Source organism: Mesocricetus auratus, unplaced genomic scaffold, assembly GCF_017639785.1.
Source record: "Mesocricetus auratus isolate SY011 unplaced genomic scaffold, BCM_Maur_2.0 Super-Scaffold_100676, whole genome shotgun sequence".
NCBI lineage: Eukaryota > Metazoa > Chordata > Mammalia > Rodentia > Cricetidae > Mesocricetus > Mesocricetus auratus.
In genome coordinates, this window is record NW_024429266.1 from 5079932 (window position 1) to 5099608 (window position 19677).

Genomic DNA, 19677 nt, shown 5'->3' on the forward strand with positions numbered 1-19677 from the left:
GAAATCCTGCCTTTCAGATATTTATATTACAATTCATAAAAGTACCAAAATTACAGTCATGAAGCACTGATTAAATAACTTCACGGTGGGGGTCACCATAACATGAGGGACTGCAGTAACCTCAGGTGGGGACAGAATGGGCTCAATGGCTTTTTTCATCAAGCCCACCTCAAGCCCCAAGGCTGCCAACCTGCATCCCACAGCAGGCAGGGGCCAGGCAGTCCTCGGATCTCCAGGTCCCCACGCTACTGTGGAGTGTGGCTCACAGGGTCCCCTCCATCCTCCATACATTCCCCGATGGAGTCTGACAGAGAAGCACGGACACGTCACCAGGTCCCTGGAATGTCACAGCATCCACCCTCCGCCTGCAGGTTACACAGAAGTGGCATTCAAGACATTCCCAGCACAGAGAAAGACAAAACTGTGTTTTTAAAGGCTTATTTTTGTTTTACGTGTATGAGTGTGTTTTTCGTGTGTGTGTGTGTGTGTGTGTGTGTGTGTGTGTGTGTGTGTGTGTGTGTGTGCTGTGTTTATGCGGCACCATGGAGGTCTGAAGAGGGCATTCAGTCACCTGGAACTGGAGTTACACGTGGTTGTGAGCCACCATGTGGGTGCTGGGAACTGAACCTGGGTCCTCTGCAAGAGCAGCCAGTGCCCTCAACGGCTGAGCCAACTGTCCAGCCTATGTGTTTTTTAAAAAATGTACTGAAAAGCCATGAATCAGTGGAAGACCTGTCCTCCACAAGGTATGTTAGTGGCCTGAATAAAAGGAGCTCCTATAATGCCTACATACATGTGCAAAGCGCTCATGGTGTGTGGCAGTCCCTGGGTTCGTGGCAGAAAGGTCCGCGCCGGCTACCCTAGCCCAGCTAAGGAGCTTCCAGACACAAGCACATAGCCAATGGCAGCCCCTGGAGTGGACGCGTGTGCAAATGTTGAACCAGTGACACAAACAAATGAGAGTCAGGAAGAACAAGGCACTTCCTTAGGAAGCTTCTCACCGGGGCCAGGGAGCAGGCTCTGCAGGCAAAGACGCTTGCCACCAAGCCTCAGGACCTGAGCTCAATTCCTAAGACTCAAATGGCAGGAGTAAATCAACCCTCCCAAGTTGTCCTTTGAGCTCGGTGTATACTAAGTGCAAACCCCCACACGCGCGCGCGCACACACACTCACACTAGATAAATGCTTTACAATGCAGGCTGGTCAGCACTGGGGAGAACCAGCTGCAGCAGGCGCCCATTACTCACTGAATCCACCCAAAATCATCATGTGAGGCATTGATGGGCGATGTCCTTCTGTATACACGTTTCTCTTATTGGTGGGTGAATAAAACACTGTTTGGTCAATGGAGGCAGGAAGACAGGCGGGGCTAGGAGACGAGGAAAATTCTGGGAAAAGCAGGCAGAGAGGGACCCCGAAGGGACACCATGTAGCCGGCAAAGGAGTGACAGGTCCAGGTATTCTCCGGTAAGCCAAGACAACGTGAAAATACATAGATTAATAGAAATGGGTTAATATTTAGGACAGAGCTAGCCAATAAGAAGGCCTAGCCATTGGTCAACAGTTTAATAATTAATAATTCATCTGGCATCCTAAGGATTTAAAAAGCAGTTCTAGTACTCTGGAAACCTGTGACCAAGGAGGGATGGTTTCCCCACTAATGTGCACAGCTCCGACCGGCTCAGCCTGGGTTTCAGATGATTGGCTTAGGGGCACTTTGTGGACGACGGTTGGTCTATGCGCGGATTTCCAAATGCAGAATCCGAAACAGGTCTCATCTGCCGTAAGAGATATTTACCCTGCAGTCTTTTTTTCAAAAATGAGCTGGAGAATGGCTAGTCTAACACATTGCTCACTCAAGCAACTACCTGTGTTCCTAGAATGAACACAAAGATTACAAGTGTCCAGGCTAGAAGATCAGAACTAAGGAATACATACGCAAGGAGTCCATTATGTCAGGCTCTCCTAATTATGTTTAGCTTAAACCAGAGGGAAAAAAAAAAGCCTACATTCCTTGAGTCTAAGCCAATGGGTGGGCAGCTAAGGAGGTTGCTTAGGAGCACAGTTGGCTGAGTCTGGGCTATTTTAAACACCGGACAGGGAAAGCAAAAAACGAAGACGGGAGAGGAAGAAGCAAAAAACAAGACAGTGAAAGTTTTCACCGTGAACAAAAGCCGCCAACCGCGGGGACGAATAAACACCAAGGTGTTTGCGGCTCTCGGCTTAACCAGCAACCTCATCCTTGCCTGGTGGGCCCTGCAAATGGAGAGCCAGAAATGACGTTTACAAGTGCCAGAAGGCAGACACTAGGCACGGGGAGGAGGGCCGGAGAAGATGAAGAAGCAAAGGAGGCCTGCAAGATGCAACCCTGGCCAGGAGCTGACTTCAGACCGAGGCAGGCGCCCAAAGGACAGGAGCCCGATACACACACACACACATACACACACACACACACACACACACACACACACACACACACACACACACACACGTCTGTCGCGCGCTCATTCCTGCCGGCCGCCGTGATAACGCTCTGACCAAAAAAACCGCAACTGAGGGGAAGAGGGGCCTAATTAGCTCTTGGTTCTAGGGTATGCTCCATCCTGGGGGGACCTGAAGCATTTACACCCTATCAAGGGTGAGAGAGAATCCAGGCGTGTATGTCGGCCACTGAGCTCAGTTCCGGCATTCAAACACACACACACACTGGTACCAACCAAGGCCTAGGGAATGATGACGCCCACATTGACTAACCTAATAAATCAAGGCGATGCCCCCACCCCACCCCTGCCCAGACACACCCACCCACAGGCCACCCTGACCTAGGCAATCCCTCTCAGGTGACTCTAAGTTGTATCAAGTTGACAGTTAGAGGAAGTCATCATCATAGGCAGGGTCCTCAGACCCGGCATCTGGAGGCCTGTCTTCTCCCACCGTCTCCTTTTCCGTGCGTCCCTTGTGTCCCTCCCATCCATGCCACGCCTCTAACCTTCCAAAGACGCCCGTGCGTGTTTCTCAGCGTCCACACCCCTGCCTCTGCTTCCCTGACCTCTCAGTCTTGGCTTGGCAGGCTCCTGACTGTCACCGACAATGTCTTCAGCTGGACGAAGTCCCGAAAATGAAGTTGAACATCAAATCACCACGCAGCCTTCCTAACCCTGAACAGAAGCCAGAGTCCCTCAGCCTGGCTCTAATGGTGTGGCGAAGGCAGGCACGGAGCCACCGAAGGCAAGCTCACTGGGGTATTTTTTTATTTTTAATTTACATTTTTTGACATTAGGGGTGTTCAACTTATAGTCTGTGCAAGCAGGTCCACAGTCAGGAAACCTTTCAAATTGGAAACCATTCTTGTCCCAAGCATTCTGGGTAAGGGACACATTACCTGTATCCTGGGGTCAAAAGGCAGACAGCAGGAGTCTTGGGGAACTGGTCTTCCCGGACACCCTTCTGTCGGGCTGCCACCCCCGTTTCAGCAGGAAGTTCCTCTGGGGAAGCTGCTCGCCTCCCTCCCAAGCTTCTCCCTTCTTCGCTCTATCTGCTCTGTCAGTCACCTCTCTTCACACTGGGAACTCCCAGTTCAGAGCTACAGTACCCCCCACACACATACACACACCAGTACCAATGAATTATGGGTTATGAAAAAGCAAAACAACAAACAAAACAAAACAACCTGCATCTCAGGAAGACTTTCCAAAATGAAATGAAATTAAAACCCACTTCAGAGACGGAACTCCAAAGGTCTCACAGAAATAGACCCAAACTAGCATTTACGCTCTTCTACCGTTACCCTCTGGACCGTCACTGCTGCCATTCAGCAGGCAGCAACCGCTAATGCCAAATAAACTCAGGTCATTTCCTGCAGGGATGTGACAGCTTCCAGCTCTGATTGGGCGGGGTTCTGAGGATTGTTGGCGTTCCTTTGTGAAATGAGGTGGGAGATGTGTGCAGCGCTACATGTAACAGGCAGAAGACCTGCATGAGTAACACACTCATGTTCATTCCACCCCCACATGAACACAAGCGTGCACGTATGCAAACATGTGTCCACAGGTGGAGGAACAAACGGACGGATGGACACACACACACACACACACACACACACACACACAACCAGTTCTGCCAATCAGCACGAGGGCGTGGTCTGCCCTGAAAGCAAGGGTTCTTGCCCCCCCTTTGCAGTCTTGGAGCCTCCCTAGGTTTACAGGTTTGTCCAGACACCACTGTTTCTCAGCAGAAGCCAAAGACAAGCTTAGTGACAGGCAATGTGACACTTGTAAAGTAAACCAAGTGAGAGGACACAGTTGGTAATAAAATGAGTTCGTTTACAGTTTGGACAAACACTGCAGGAAGGCCACTCTTGGTTTCAATGTAGTATTTCTGGCCGTGTGCAAACCACAAAGCAACAGTCAAATACTAGGCCAGAGAGCAGCCAACCTTCTCTCTTCAGACACCACTGTGCAACAAATTCTGAGCGTAGAATGTGTGTGTATGCCCTTTACCCTGTTCCGTGACATTACAAAACTTTTTCTCAGTTTTGCCTTTCCACTGCTTCATTTTATTATAAGAATAAAGACTAAACTGGGCAGTGGGTGGTGCACGCCTTAATCCCAGCACTTGGGGAGACAGAGGCAGGTGGGTTTCTGTGAGTTTGAACCCAGGCTCGTCTACAAAGCAAGTTCCAGGACAGACAGGACTACACAGAGGGACCTTGTCTTGAAAAAAATAAAACAAACAAAAACTAGACATGTTTTAAGGAACAGCTACCAAAGCCAGGTGCTGTGCTGAGATCCCGTAATCCCAGCATTCCAGAGCTGGAGACTGGAGGCTCAGGAGTTCAAGGTCATCTTTGGGTACAAAGAATGTTCCTGTCAGCCTGAGTCACTATCTCAAAAGCCCCCCAAAAATAAGTTGCTGAGAAAAATATATGAAGCCAAGGAGGCAAAGCAAAAACACGAAAAGTCTTTATTCATACTTCCAGAAACCAGGAAACAAAGTTTATTTCATTCAACTTAACAAAAAAAAAAGTTATCAACTTTACCAAATCTTTTGGTTTTAAAATCTCACAAGCAGTTAGTAATTGCAAAATCCAGGGCAGGCAGGGAACTGGGAAGGCTGCACACTCAAGCATTAATAATACCACCTTAAGCTGGCAGTGCCCCAGGGAGTCGTCTGTCCATGCAACAAGATCCACGAGGCTTGTCCTCTGACCCAGAGTCTGGTTTGGAAGCCATACCCTAGGGGAATACACTCCAAGTAAAGCAAATGTCATTTGGTCCACGATGTTTACAGGCTACCTTATTTATAACTGTTGAACGTGGACAAACTCCAAACACTGGATCAAAATGGAGTTACTGATGCCCAGGTTTAGTCCCATCCAGTCTCATCCCACTTTCCCCGTGGCTTGCCTGGAAAGACTGAAGGGACAGCATGGATCCTCCAGCCAATAATGCGGGATTCTAGCATGTGGTGTACCCTGCCCGATGGCACGTGAGCAGGCAGTAGGCTTGCACTCTGCACAGAAAGTTCTACATGAATCATGTGATTCACGGCGTCGACTGTCGCTCAGCCGGCCAAGTGCTTTCTCTACACGCAGGAGGCCCTAGGTACAGTCCCCAGCACTGCATAAACTATGCCTGCAGTCCCAGAACGCCAGAGGTGGAAGCTGAAAGATCCCAAGTTCAAAGTCGTAGGCTACCTAGCAAGTAGGAGGCCAGCCTGGGCTAGTCAAGATCCTGTCTCAAAGCATAAACAAATGAAAGACCTGATTTACACCACACTGCTGGGGGGGGGGGGCGGCACAGCCCAGGCAGGTGCTGGGGACAGAGGGACGGAACACAGCCCAGGCAGGCGCCATTTTGCATGACTCCTTCTATAACTTCTCTACAGAGCTGAGCATCATAAGCCCTGGGTTCCAGTCTGCTTATGGCACTGTTGGGGTACAGAGAAGGAATGAATGCCAGTCACTAAGATGCTGGAACCCATTTTTTTTTACCAGAACAAAACAAACAAACAAAACAGTGTTGATGACAGTAGCTTGTTATTGAGATGTGTCAAGTCATAACAGACTAGATGGTACTTTTTTTATATGAAAAAAAACTGCAGAAAGACAAAACGGAAAATATCAGTGATATCTATATATGGCAAGCCAGCAAACACCAGGAATTGAGTATGATGTAGTGTCTTGTGGGTTTCTTTCCATCAACAAGATTATGTAATACATATATATATATGGTATATATGCATATATGATATGTGTGTAAATATATACATATATACACATAAACATATACATATAGTGAAACCTTTGTTTATAAAAAACAGGCAAGGTAACAAGCTCTCAGGCCACCACCTCACCACAAGTAGTGAGGCTGTGACAACCTCCAAGAGTGATCTCAAAGCCTATTCCCTCACATTCTAAGCAGGAGTCCCATGGCCTTGGAACCCAGCAGCAAACACTAATGTCACCCAGGTCCCCTGTGACACAATAGCCGCTGGCATTTGCACGTGCCCGCCTTTCAGAGGGCCGATGTGGGGCGCAGTGGCACAGACGATGGGTAACCAGTGTTCTCCCTGAGCGCACCAGCTTCCTTAGCCTGGGGGCCTTGCCGTGGTGCCTTTGTGCATCTCCAGACGCCCCCATGGGCTTAGCAGGAGTTGCTTCAGACTGCCTGGCCAGAGAACAGGGTGGACCACTGTGCCCACCGGCTTCCTGGGCCTGGCAGACTCTTGGCTGGCACTGCATCGCGGCTGCAGCCAGCTGGTGCCTTTCCGCTGGCCACACCCTGGGAGATAAATGCACATAGTGTATTTATTCCAGGAAGGAAGCTGCCCACCCTTAGGTCAAGTCTGGTCCTTTTGACATGTTCTCTGCTCTGTTGCAGTGTGTATCGGTTGACGGCTCTTCTCACGTAATCACCGGGAACTCTGGCACACCTGCCTCCAAGCCCAAATTCTTTGCACATAATTAGACCACCAATTCAACAATTCAATAGGGGCTTCCAGGCGCCACCCTGCCTGGCCCTTACCTACAGGTGCCCCTGGCCGCCCGGTTCCAGAAGAGGCTGCTGTGGTTTCTACCCATACAAGTTCCTTCCCCAACAGTGGCCAGCAGGGGTGAAGTTCATCAATGCCACACCGAATCTCCATCGTAGCCCCGATGCCTCTGCTGACTAGCGTTCTTTCTCTACTCTGGCCAACAGTTTTATCTTGCCTGGAGGACTGGACATCATGCATCACTCTCACATTTACTTATTTTTCGTCTTTACTCTCTGTCTGATGCTTCCCACAGGACACAAGGTTCTGGGTCCCAGGAAGGGCTCTGTTACAAAGGCCTGAAATGTGCTCTGAGCATCTCTAGCCCGGCCCCGACGGGTAGAAGTGGCAAGCCAACTCCTCCGTCTCTTTCCTTCTCCAACTGCAGTCTGTGTTGGTGGCCACCCGTCGCACGTCCAGAATGTCCCATTACTGTTGCAATGCCTCCCTGAAACAAGCAGGTGGCCTCCGGGCAGCTGTCTCTCAGCCTCAGTTCTGCATCTCATTACCCATGCGCAGCCTCCACGGCAGCCTGTTAACACTCTCTTCCTTATGTTTTACTCTCAGGGACCGTAATGTTTGTTGTAAGCCACCAACCACTCTCAGGGAGTCCCCACCTAATACAGCGAACCCCATTCATTAAGCGGGAATGCCACTCCTTACCAGAAAAAAAAATGGCCACCCTGGGATCTCCCACCCACCTCCAAGCTGCCCCCACCTCCCGATGGTTCTGCCTCAGCTACATCTCACCCTCCAGAGCAGGATCCAAGCAACTGCCCCCACGGCCAGGGGCCACAGCACGCAGGAAAGGATGAGCACACTGCCATTTCACCCCAGTCCGTTTGGCCTCAGTTGTCATAATCCTGCTGACTAAGAACTCCTTCCCTGGGGAGACATGAACAAATGTCCGCTTCTCCCTGGAAAAGGCACCAGTGATAAACTGGAAAGGAGCTCCACTCGCGTTCAGCCTGGAGAACCCTGGGCTTGCTTACAGAGCACGGTAACCCCAAAGCAACTGCACCCTGGGAAGTCTTGCCCCAGCGTGGGTAACGACTTCTCCACGGCAGCACAAGCGGCAGTCCTCCTCCCTGAGTTTAACCTTCCAGAGAGTGATACAGTCTAGCACATGCCCATGCAATTAGGGCAGAACAACAGACAGCAGGCCGGCAGGTGCTGAGGCTGGAGCAGCCGGGGTCCCAGCTGAGGGTCCAGTGACCCTTCCTACGTCTCCTGGAGGGGACATCCACAAGCATACCTCGGGGATCACTTACAAGTAGCCATGACTAATGAGATGAGATGATGGTTGCTCTCTTACTGTACTGTCTTCCTTTAATCCAAGATGGAAGCTTCTAATGCTGGCAAGAACTAGAGTCCCTGGAAGTCACTCAATGAATAGAAGGAATTCGGTGGATGGTTCTAGGTAATGTTTTCTCTTTGTTTCACCCCCTTCCCTTAGTCATTTTAAACACATACTATCGTTCATAGCACCCATTTGTACATTAGCATTCACACCCTTCCAAGCAGCCAGCTGTTAGCTTACCATTACTTGTTATGCTAATTCAATACATACCATGTTGTTTCCAAAATCTTAACCTTTTACCGTGCTAAGAATTATTCTACCTGCTATGATATTAGCCCCTGCAACGGGAAACTCAGAAACTTCAGTCATCTCAGTGTCTAAAAGCTCAAGCTCTGGATTCGTGCCCAGATCCCCACTCAGCTCTCCAACTAGTCTCTGCGCCGTGCCGCATGGCGTTATACATGACCAGTGTTTGTACAGTGTTTGCAGGATCTGCCACGAGTCACTTAGCCTCTCTACGCTGTTCTGTAACAGCCCAGTGACATCCTTAGTTCACAGGGCAATGTCAAGATCAAGGAAACAAGCCACTTAGAGTGCTAGACAGAGTCCTTGCATGCGCTAAGTGCCAAACCAATGTGGCTCTGCAGGGCGTCTCAAGTGCCCCGTCAGACCTGCTTCTTATCGTCACCTACACCGCTTTCCGCCTGTGCCTCTGTCCCCCCTCACCCTCTGAAGCTCCACTGCAGGACGGGGCTCCTAGGAATGTGACCTCCAAAGAGAGCACGGAGAGTAAACTACCAAGGATCCCCATCTCCCCATGTCTCTACCAATCCTGCTGTCTTTTGGGCAGGCACACCCTTCATAACCCTAATAATACCCCATCCTCCTCCCTTCTGACTACTAGGAGACCACTAACACAAACAGACGGCAGCCAGGAGATGCTCTGAAGGACCTGAGGCTTCTCCATCCCAGAGCAAGGGGCACCGGTGGCAGACGTCACTACCCAGCACAGGCTGCTTCCTGGCCGGGCGTACTCCGCAGTGCGGGAGGGGCTGGGCAAGGGAGCACCATGGCGATGCCTATTCCATTTCCTTAAAACATCTAACCTTGTGAACTGAACTACTGGATTCTTGAACCTCCCATTGGTAGACAGACACTGTTTAGTAGCTGGATCAAGTCTAACAAATCACACACACACACACACACACACACACACACACACTAAAGCACAATTAAGTTCATTCCGGAAAGATTGTCAACATCGGAAAAAAACCATCTATTTCCAAGTAGTTTATCATAGGATCTGATAAAAAGGAGAAAAATAGTTGGAAGGTGGCAGTGCACGCCTTTAATCCCAGCACTCCAGAGTCAGAGGCAGGTGGATCTCTGTGAGTTTGAGACCAGCCTGGTCTACAAGAGGACAGCCTCCAAAGCCACAGAGAAACCTTGTCTCAAACCCCCCCAAAAAAGGAGAAAAATATTTAACATATATATTCACACACATATGTACGTATTCATACACACATACATACACACACATATATATTCACACACACACACACACACACACACACATGAATGGGAAGAATTCAGAGAAGTCACAACAAAATTGTCAGGCAAATCAACAGCCTTTCAACCAAGGGAAATAATGTCTGAAGGAGGGTGACAGGGAGCCAGGAGGCTGAGGCCAGCCAGACCAGCTGGGAAGGATCAATTGCTAGGCAGAACCTGGATCACTCTGCCAGTCTGTGTGTGTGTGTGTGTGTGTGTGTGTGTGTGTGTGTGTGTGTGTGTGTGTACACAAATACATGCTGTGACTGCATGTTTGTATGTGTGTTCATGTGGATGCAGGTACTCAATACATGTGGACACTTGCCTATAGAGACCTGAGGTTAACATGGGTCCTCTTCCTCCACCTATTTTTACATCAGAGTCTACACTGGCTGGCCAGAGAGTCCTGGGAATCCTCCTGTCTCCATGCTCCACCCCCGGCATTAGGTTACAGGCTCACACTATAGAGTCTGGCTTTTTATGTGGGTGCTGGGGATTCAAACTCAAGATTCTCACGTTTGGGCTGCAAGCATTTTGCTCACTGAGCCATCCCCTCGGCTCCTGGGACGTTTAAAACGAACTGTTTTCTTAGGAAACAAAACAACAGCACGTTTTTCTGTGCTGGCGTCTGCTGCCCAAGCTTGGTGCGCCCAGCCGTGCTTGGCGCTCACTCTGGAGTGTCTCTCTGAGCCCCTTCTACACACCTGGATGCCTGGGGAGCATGACACGGTAAGAAGGGTTAAGCAGAAGAGTAAGGGTATCAGAACTCCCTGAGAGAAGGCTGTGTAGGCCGTGAATGGCCGGCCACAGCGGAGGAGCCGCTGCGGTGAACAGCTAGCCAGCTCCAGGTGAACAACAGCAGAAGAAGTGAGGCGGGGGGGGGGGATAGGCGGGATGGGGAGGGGATGTGTTGCAGCTCCCTGGCTGATGGGTGGAAAGCATGAGAGCCTGTCAAGGAAGATTCGAATCATCAGGGATAAAAAGCCACCAGCACAAGGGCAGGGAGGCCGGCCCCAGTCCAGGGAAAGCAACACCCAGCCCAGGGAAAGTGGCGATTGAAGCCCAGGAGACCACTCGGGCAGGCATGGGCGGGGTTGGGATGTAGGAACGAGGAAAAGGCATGACCATCGGTGGGAAATATTGAGTCAGCTCAGGAAACAGCTGTGGCCTGCCAGAGGCCCAGGCACAGCGGGATATAAATCTGAAGCCCTCAGGGGTCTATCTGGGTTTGTGTTCAGAGGACCTGACACTCCATCTATAGGTAACTCGTGACAAAGGCACCTCATGAGATCTCCTTTAACCCTTCTTTCTCTGGGAACAGATAACGGCAACAGTCGACCTTGTGATCTGGGGACAGGCCCAGGATGTTATCACCACCACTCATTTCAGTTCTGTGAGTAAAGCAAGTCGCTTTGGTCATGAGCAGGATGATAAGCCTGTCACTCTTTAATAAAATAATAGCCGGGTGCGGTGACACACACCTTCGATCCTAGCACTCATTAGGCAGAGGCAGGCAGATCTCTATTACTTTTCCCTCTGGGTTCCACATGCACATGCACATGCACACGCACACGCACACACACACACACACACACACACACACACACACACACACCAGGAGTATAGAGCGCAAGCTGAAGGATGCTTCTGCACTGCCCTTCCTGAATGAGAACAGATTAACAGAAGGGATAGAGAGTTCTCGGAGCTAAAACTACTAAGCAACTCAGTTGTTCCTAGTGTACAACTTGTCTATGGAATTCACAGTCGTTGCATGTACAAAGGTTGAAGAATCCAGGCAAGGCAGGACACCAGGAACCCTACCATTAGGGCTGGAGGTGGATAAAGCTGGAAATATGTTAGAGATCCCACCTCAAAGGTCTTGAGAAATGGTTGGAGGTTTTGAGAGGCCGCTAATTTCAGTGCTAAGGATGGCATGTTGGGAGACAAGCAAGCACAAAGTATGATATATGTAATATTTCTACATACATGTCATGCATACATATATGTGCATATGTATGCATGTATATAAATACACACACACAAGCATATATGCACGCACACACAGTGAACGAGTGAGAAACTGCCACAGCAAGCCCTGAGGACCAGGGGAGACTACACCAAGACCAGACAGACATCTTTGCTCAGTCACTCTCAGAGTGCCTTGCTCAGGAAACAGGGGAGGCGGCTGCAGCACACAGGAGCTCCTGGAAAGGGAAACTCTCAAGCTTGCCGCAAAGCTGAGTGCAGGGGGGACGTGCAGGGATACCCACGTTTCCAGAAGCCCCCGGTTGGCTAGCACACTCCAGGGTTTCAGGCTCACTGCCTCAGCTAACGCAGGGAAGGGGTGTGAGAAAGACAAAAAGAAAAAAGAAACCAGAGAGGAACTTCCAAAGTAGAAACTCAGTATATGTAAGCTAAAACATACTGTGTATAAGTAAAACACCTTCACACTGACCATAGCTGAGGAACGCCCACTTATTCTCAACAATGAATAACATTTCTCTGCGAGATAAAATCCTGTAAGCCAGTGCTTCCCAACCTCCCTAACGCCGCGACCCCTTAGCACAGTTCCTCATGCAGTGGTGACCCCCAACCGTAAGATTATTTTCATTGCCACTTCATAGCTGTAACTTTGCTGCTCTTTTGAGTAGTAATGTAAATGCCTGTGTTTCCTGTGAAAAAGGCGTTTGACCCCCCAAAGGGGCCACAGCCCACAGGTTGAGTACTGCAAGTCAAAGTAGATCTAGACAGTGGTCCCCAAAAAGGCTATTAAGTTGGGAATACAGCTGCAAGCTAAAATCACAAACATTGCAAATGTGAAGATGGTATTTTAAAAGATTTATTTTACTTATATTTACACGTGTGTACGTGCTCATCTGTATGGGGGTGCCACAGACGCCAGAAAGAGGGTGTCTGATCCCTGGAAGCTAGCATGAGTGCTAAGAACCAAACCCAGGTCCTCTGCAAGAGCAGCAAGTGTTCTTAACCACTGAGCCATCTCTCCAGCTCCCCAACAAGGAAACTTAATAACTCCAAGAGGCCACATCGCCACCACACTACCCCTTTCTGTTTTTTCTCACCAGGACCCTTTCTCCCTACAGGCAGACAGTAAGCATTCGTGGGGTGGGCGGCTACAATACAGGATCTCTGATGGCAAAGGCCTCTTGGGTCAGGCTGAGGAACCAGGCTCAGGATGCAATCTTGGCCTGGCTCTAATTCAACTGCCTGAGGATTAAGTTAAACTATCACATATCAGACTTCATATGTAACACCAATATACCAATAACAACAGCAAGCAAAAGCGTGGCAGAAAGGGAAGGTAGGAAACACAGTTCCCCAAAGGAAAAAAGGGAAGAGCCCAGAGAAGCATGCCTTTAATCCCAGCACTCTGGGGGCAGAGGCGGGCGGATCCCTGTGAGCTCCGGGGCCTCACAGTGAGGATCTGATTCGAGGGAGTGAGGGACTGCAAAATCAATACCCAATTAGAACCCAACTCAGACTTGGCCATCCTTACCATGCATGCACAAGCTTCACCAAACCGCAAGTAATTTATTTTCATAACCAGTGTGCATGCAATGCATGTTAAATGCACCGCAGAATAAATTTCCTTTCTCCTCCCAATTGCAAAGATCTTGGTGAAACTTAACATTTTTTCTAGGCTTTGCTCTCCTGACCCTTCCCAGCTTGCGTGCAATTTACCCAAATCTTTGTGGTCACAGTCCATACTGCTGTAAGGACACACCTGTCCCCCTGGCGATGCCCGAGTCCCTTTCTTCACTGGCTCCCTCCCAGGAAGTTGATGGGGAGATCAATGAGTTCATGTTTGCCAAATACTGCAGGGTTCCTGGATGAAAGGCAACATCGAAATCCAAGCCACCTGTGGCCGGCCTTGTGCTGTCGTAAGCCGACTCTGTATTGGGGCTTCAAAGAAGGAACTGAAGGTGCCGAGGAACGCCTTTGTGTGTACAGCGAGTTTCTGCACCCTTGCTAAACATAGGCAGTGATCCCGACATCCTTTAATTAACCCCGGTCTCAGCATTCGAAATGCAAAGACCCCCGCACAACACACTAGGCCCTTGTCACAGAGAGCAGACAAAACGGGAGTCTTTGACCCGCCTTCTTCCTGGGGGTACTTCCTACTGCCTGGGGTACTGTGGACCCCTTCAGGGCGAAGGGACACATGCGGCTGCCAGCCTTCATGTTTGCTGTGAGCCAGTAGTCTAAAGCAAAGCCAAGGACAAAGCTCTATGTGTATGTTGGCACACATGTGAACCCAGGCCCCCGCTGGAGTAACAAAGAACACATTCATGGACACATACGAGGCCGCCGACACACAAACACCATCCCGCCTTGCTCTCTCCGGCAGTACAGTATACAGCATCACACCGAAATCTCACAGACGCCCCGGCAAGCTATGTCTTGCTGGCTCCCTCTTGCAGATGAAGAAACTGACAGTCAGAAAGGCCGTGAGGCCAGCCCAACATCACACTCCTAAAAGGCAGCAGTACTGCGCCAGCCAGACGGTTCGGTGGGTAAGGAAGCTTGCCACCAACCCCGAAAAGGTAAGTTTGATCTCTGAAACCCTAGCAATGGGGAAAGACCCAACCCTGACTCCCGCAAGTGTGCCCACAAACATACACACCACTTATATAAATGCAAAGGAAATTTCAAATGGCAGAGCTGGAATTCAAATCTAGCTGTATTTCAATCACTCACACACACACACACACACACACACACACACACACACACACACACCACAAGGTTGCAGCTATTAGCTCTGCCCACTCCTGGGACCATTCAATCAGCCCTTCTGAGTAGGAGGGGGGCAAATTAGATGCATTTACTCAGTCTGGGAGATCAGAAAGCTCATCTCAGACACACTTCCTCCCTACTGAAGCGTGGGTGTCTGTGTCCCCCCCCCCCTTCCTTAATTGGCTAATTAAGTATTTCATCTTATCTCTTCTCCTGCCTTACCTCCAACCAAGTGCCTAGCAGTGTTCCAAAGCTCAGGGTGGATTTGAAAACCACACACAGCACTTGGTAACCAGGCAATGAACAGCTCAAATGCAAGAATGTGACCAAATTCTTCTTCAAAAGGGGACCAGACTCGGGAACCCAGGTGAGCTCAATTTGCTAGGAAGGGGCTGATATTTGCATCCCTGGTGGGAACTTAATCCAATAAGAAAGCATGTGCTAGGGATATCCTCACAGTTCTAGACCTCGGCTGGTCTGTGGACCACGAGATGAAGAGTTCTCCTGAAAACTGAATTTCTTTGTGGTGCTCCAATAATAAAACAGTCTCCCTAACTGGTGTTTCTCTCCCAACTGACCATGCAACACAGACACACAAACTTGCCTAGCTGTGGCGCTAAGAGTACGTGCACACCAACCAGAGGAACCCGGGCAGAGCCCAGGCAGGAAAGGAAGGGCCTCTTGGCACACACTTCCCCCAGGCTGGTTCCCGCTACATGCCTTCCAGACTTTCCATCGTGGATCTGCTTGCTCTCGAGATCAGAGACAGACTGGAAGAAAGCCTTGAATAAACACCCCCAGGTTTGCAGAGAGCCACTGGTATGTGCCAGCCTGAGGTATCTGAAGGGGGGGGTATCTGGCATCTCGGCCAGGAGCAGCCACTAGGAGCTGGGAGAACAGCACCTCAGCCCAGGAAAAGGCCCCCCAGAGAGGTGACAGAGGACAATAGTCACATCTCTCAGGATGTGCTAGGCCCTGCTTACAAGGATGGCAGATTTCAGTTTCCATGGGTTCAGAGAAAGGAAAGGGAGCCCCACGGCAGGAGGGGAGGTACCAATGACTCTCCGAGCATCCACCCTGAGACACAGAGCCACAGCCTTGAGCTGATTCTGCACTGCCTGCCACACATTCAGACGGGGTAAAAGGACATCATGGTACCCAGGTTCAGCTCAAGAAAGCTGTTATGGAGCTGGGGGAAGGGGGGAGCGCTTGCCTGTGGAGCATAAGGCCCTGCCTGGGTTCTGTCCCCAGCACCAAAGGTGAAACAAAACAAGCTGTCACTTCTAAGACCCAAGCTGTTCTGCCCAAGCCAAAAGCTCTCTCAGGACAAGGTTCTGTGGTGGTGTGGGACGGTCCTCACTGGGATAGATAGTGCGGTCCAGTGGATCAATTAATAACACCTGTCACCACCCCCGCCCCGCCCCCCCCCAGAACCACCTAGGAGAGACATCAGGAGAGGGGACATTTCCAAAGGGGGAAGCTTTTGGTCCCTGGAAGCTACTCATGGCCACGGGAAGTGGGTAGCAAACTTCCGGTTTCGTTTCTGCTGGGGTGGGGGCTAACGATGCGAACAGCAGTGCGCCAGCCTGCCCATGCATGCCCCTCCAGCCACCAGGACGGTATCCAAGGCTTCCTGCACGCGCCGTCTGTGCCCCTCACTTTGCCCAAGCTGTTCCCTCTGGAATGCAGTTCCCCAAGCACTCCAGGGTTCAGCATCATGCCCTCGACGACGCAGGTGACCCTTTCCTCCAGGGCCTGGCCTTGCCCGACTCCGGCAGCACATGCTCCCATCCGCCCACGGGCCGCCTGCAGGGCTCTGCGGACCCCCGTGTTGAGATCTAGCAGAGTGGAAGCCTCGACAGCGAGTTTGTTGAATGAATGAGGGAGATCAACATATGTTTGGAAATTCTGACCATACATTCTCACCTCCTGCAGGACCCCTGTAACAGCCAGTCCGCAGACCCACTAATGTCAAAACCGCTCCATCTCCTCAAACTGTAGTTGGGGATGGGGCGACAAGAACTGAAGGAACGAGGGACAAGGGGGTAGTGACAGCGCACATCGTCGATCCCTCCAGAAAAGGTAAGAGACCCCCCCCCATTCGCAAAGATTGCAAAGTAGACGTGAGGTCACGTGGGAAAGGAGCTGCTCACTCTCAGAAGCCGCAAAGTTCTAGGCGGAGGAGATCTGGTCTGAGGTGATGGAGGCCTCAAGTTTTCCCTGCGCGTCTGTCCGACCCAAGAGGGAGCCCAGAGATCCCAGAGTTTGGTAACAGGGCTGGGGCGGGGAAAGGGCACAAGGACCCCTTCCCAAACCCAGTCCCCGCAGGAGGAGCAGAGGCCAGGTTACGGCGCCGCGCTGCGTCCCCCGGCTCGAACCCACGACATCACGGTCGGCTCCCCGGCTGCTGCCCGGCGGTCTGGGGACCTCCAGCTGCCCGCTGCCCTTCCCGGGACTCCCTCCCTCTCCGCGCGCAGAAAAAGAACCGCGAGCTGGAGGCGATGCCTTGGCTGAACCGCAGAGTCGCAGACCGCGCTCCCCTTCCAGCCCACTCCGGGACGAGCGAGCGCCGCACGGGAAGAGAAGCCGGGCGGCCGGCCACCTGGCGCCCCCGCCGCGCACCCCGGCGTCCCGGGCGTCGAGCCCAAGTAGGCGCTGCCCCAGTATCTGCTCCCGCCCGGCTGGCTTACCTGCTTACATGGCCCGGGAGTGCCCGGGGTGCGACGCGGGGACCATCGGGGAGCCTGAGTCCCCACCACTGGCTTCCAGAAGCTGGCAGAGGAAGGGCACGGGGAGGGTTCCGCCGCGCCGGGAGCACCGAGGAAGAGAAAGGGCCAAGAACCTGAGCACCGCCGTCCGGCGCGAGGGGGCCGGGGCGATCAGAGAGGTGGGGCGCCGAAAGGGACCGCCAACGGCCAAGTGGCGCCAGATGCTCCACAAGGACCTGCCCTGGGGGACCAGACGGCTGAGCCGCGGAGCGCAGCGAGCCGGCCCGGACCCACGACCGCGGCGCTGGGCAGCGGCGAGAAGTTGTGCAGAACTTGAGCCGCCGGGAGAGCCCGAGTGCCAGGAAGCGCGAGCGGCCGGGAGGGCGGAGGAAGGGGCCGGGTGGGAGGGGACGAGCAGGCGCCGCTGGCCGCGCTCCCCCGCCCCGGGCTGGGCTCCGCTGCGGCTCCGGGGGCCGGGAAGGCGGGGAGTGCGCGAGGGGCGCTCTCTGGGCGGGCTAGGAATGCGGCTGGCCGGGGAGGGCGCGCGCCAGCCTCGGGGACGCGCGCCCAGCGCTGAAAAGTCGAGCCCGGGCTCCCCCGCTGCGGGCGCACGGTCCCCGGGGACGTCACAGCGCTGGAATCCGAGGAATGCCGGGCTGCGGGAGCTCCTTCGGCAGGCCGGGCAGAAGTCGTGCACTTTTAATGGGCTAGCTTTGGAGCGTGTCTTCCTCCCAAAGGTGGGGGGGGGCAGGTTTGTGTGTGCGTGCTGCGGACAGAAGGAAAGTGCCTGAAGTAAGACCAGCAGTGGAGAGGGGGAGGCGACCCAAGTCAACCCAGCTGTGCGACGCTCCGGGGGCGGATGGGAAAGCGGAAAGGAAAGGACCGTCCCTCCTAGATTTCCGTAGGCAGCTAGGGGGTGGGGACGCTGGCGCTAGAACAGGCCGTTTATTTGGGGGAGGTCTTGCCGCCACCGCCCAGGGAACACCGGACAGGACAAAATAGGGTGACCTCCTAGAGCGGGCAGTCTAGGACCCCTGCTCAGAATCTCAGCAGTGAGCCACAACTCAGGTCCGGTCCTCCCACCCCGCCCCCCCCACGGCCAACCAGCCTTTGTGTGCTGGGAGTTGGAATATGTGGTTTTCCCGGTTTGTTCCATGCCACGGAGGGGCCCCACCCCGCCTGGGCACTGGGAGGGAACTGCCTTAGCACTTTCGGGGGTGGGGTTACTGAGGCGCAGCCGGTATAATGGAAAAAGCACTCAGCCAGGCAAGGGAACCTGTCTTAGGCCCCACTGAGTTGCTGACCCCGTAGTTAACTCGGGAGGGTCCCGGCCCCCACCCACCCACCCAACCCCTGATCGTTGGTTTTGGTAGCTGTGAAATGAAAGGGGTTGCCTGTGTTTCTAAAGTGGTTTGCACGTCTTGGCATCTGTTCTCTTTCTTGAAGTCTCAAGCCCAGTAGTTTCAAGGACCCCACCCCGCCCCATCCCCAAGTCCTGGTCAGAGAAGATAGTGTCAAATTACTTCAATGTACAGGCCAAGGATACGAACTTCCGGGCCTTTATACATCATTGTGGCCCATGCCAACACTCTGGAGGCAGAGACGGGAAAATCACAAGTTGAAGGCTGACCCGGGTGGGTAGAAGGCTAAGAACTCAGGAGGGTCAGGTTTTCAAAAGGTCAGAGAGATCACTGTGGGGTTTTGGGGGGGGCTTCACTTTGTGGCTTTGAGTGTGGGCGATGTTCCGCACAGATGTGTATTACCATCTCCATCCCTTCGAGAAGGCGGGGAGAGAAGGCGGGGAAGCAGGAAGAAAGGGCTTGTCTCACCGAGGAGCACACACTGCTGAAATGGGACAGAGGATACAGTCTGCACAGGGGCTGCCCTTAACCTCAGACATTTGACTCAAACCCGGCTGGGCTCAACGATAAGGTGCCTAAAGGCTTTTCAGTGGCAGACTGGCTGTGTCCTTCTGGGACACAGGAGGCCCCTTGGACTCGTTCGCAGTGGAAAGTAAGTGGCATTGTGGCTCCCAAGTCACTCAGGCCGCTGAGCACAGCCCCGAGGCCACTGGGGTCTAGAACAGCAAAGGGTTTTGTTTTGTTTTGTTTTGTTTTGTTTTCCGAGACAGGGTTTCTCTGTGACTTCGGAGGCTGTCCAGGAACTGGATCTTGTAGACCAGGCTGGCCTCGAACTCACAGAGATCCGCCTGCCTCTGCCTCCCAAACAGCAAAGAATCTTTGAACTGGAACAGGAAGTGGGTTCTGCCTGTGACCAGCCATGGGACCCTGAGCAAGCCTCTTATGTGAGGCTTGAGTTTATTTTGTCGGT

General features: G+C 52.3%; 1 protein-coding gene across 1 annotated transcript in view; it reads right to left on the minus strand.

Moving 5' to 3' along the window:
• Window positions 1-17457, minus strand: part of Ptpn14 (protein tyrosine phosphatase non-receptor type 14) — a 125100-nt gene extending 107643 nt beyond the window's left edge. The window contains exon 1 of the mRNA XM_040737384.1: window positions 17329-17457. The gene's annotated coding sequence lies outside the window, so the exon portion shown is untranslated. The remainder of the gene's footprint in view (window positions 1-17328) is intronic.
• Between the last annotated feature and the right edge of the window lie 2220 nt (window positions 17458-19677).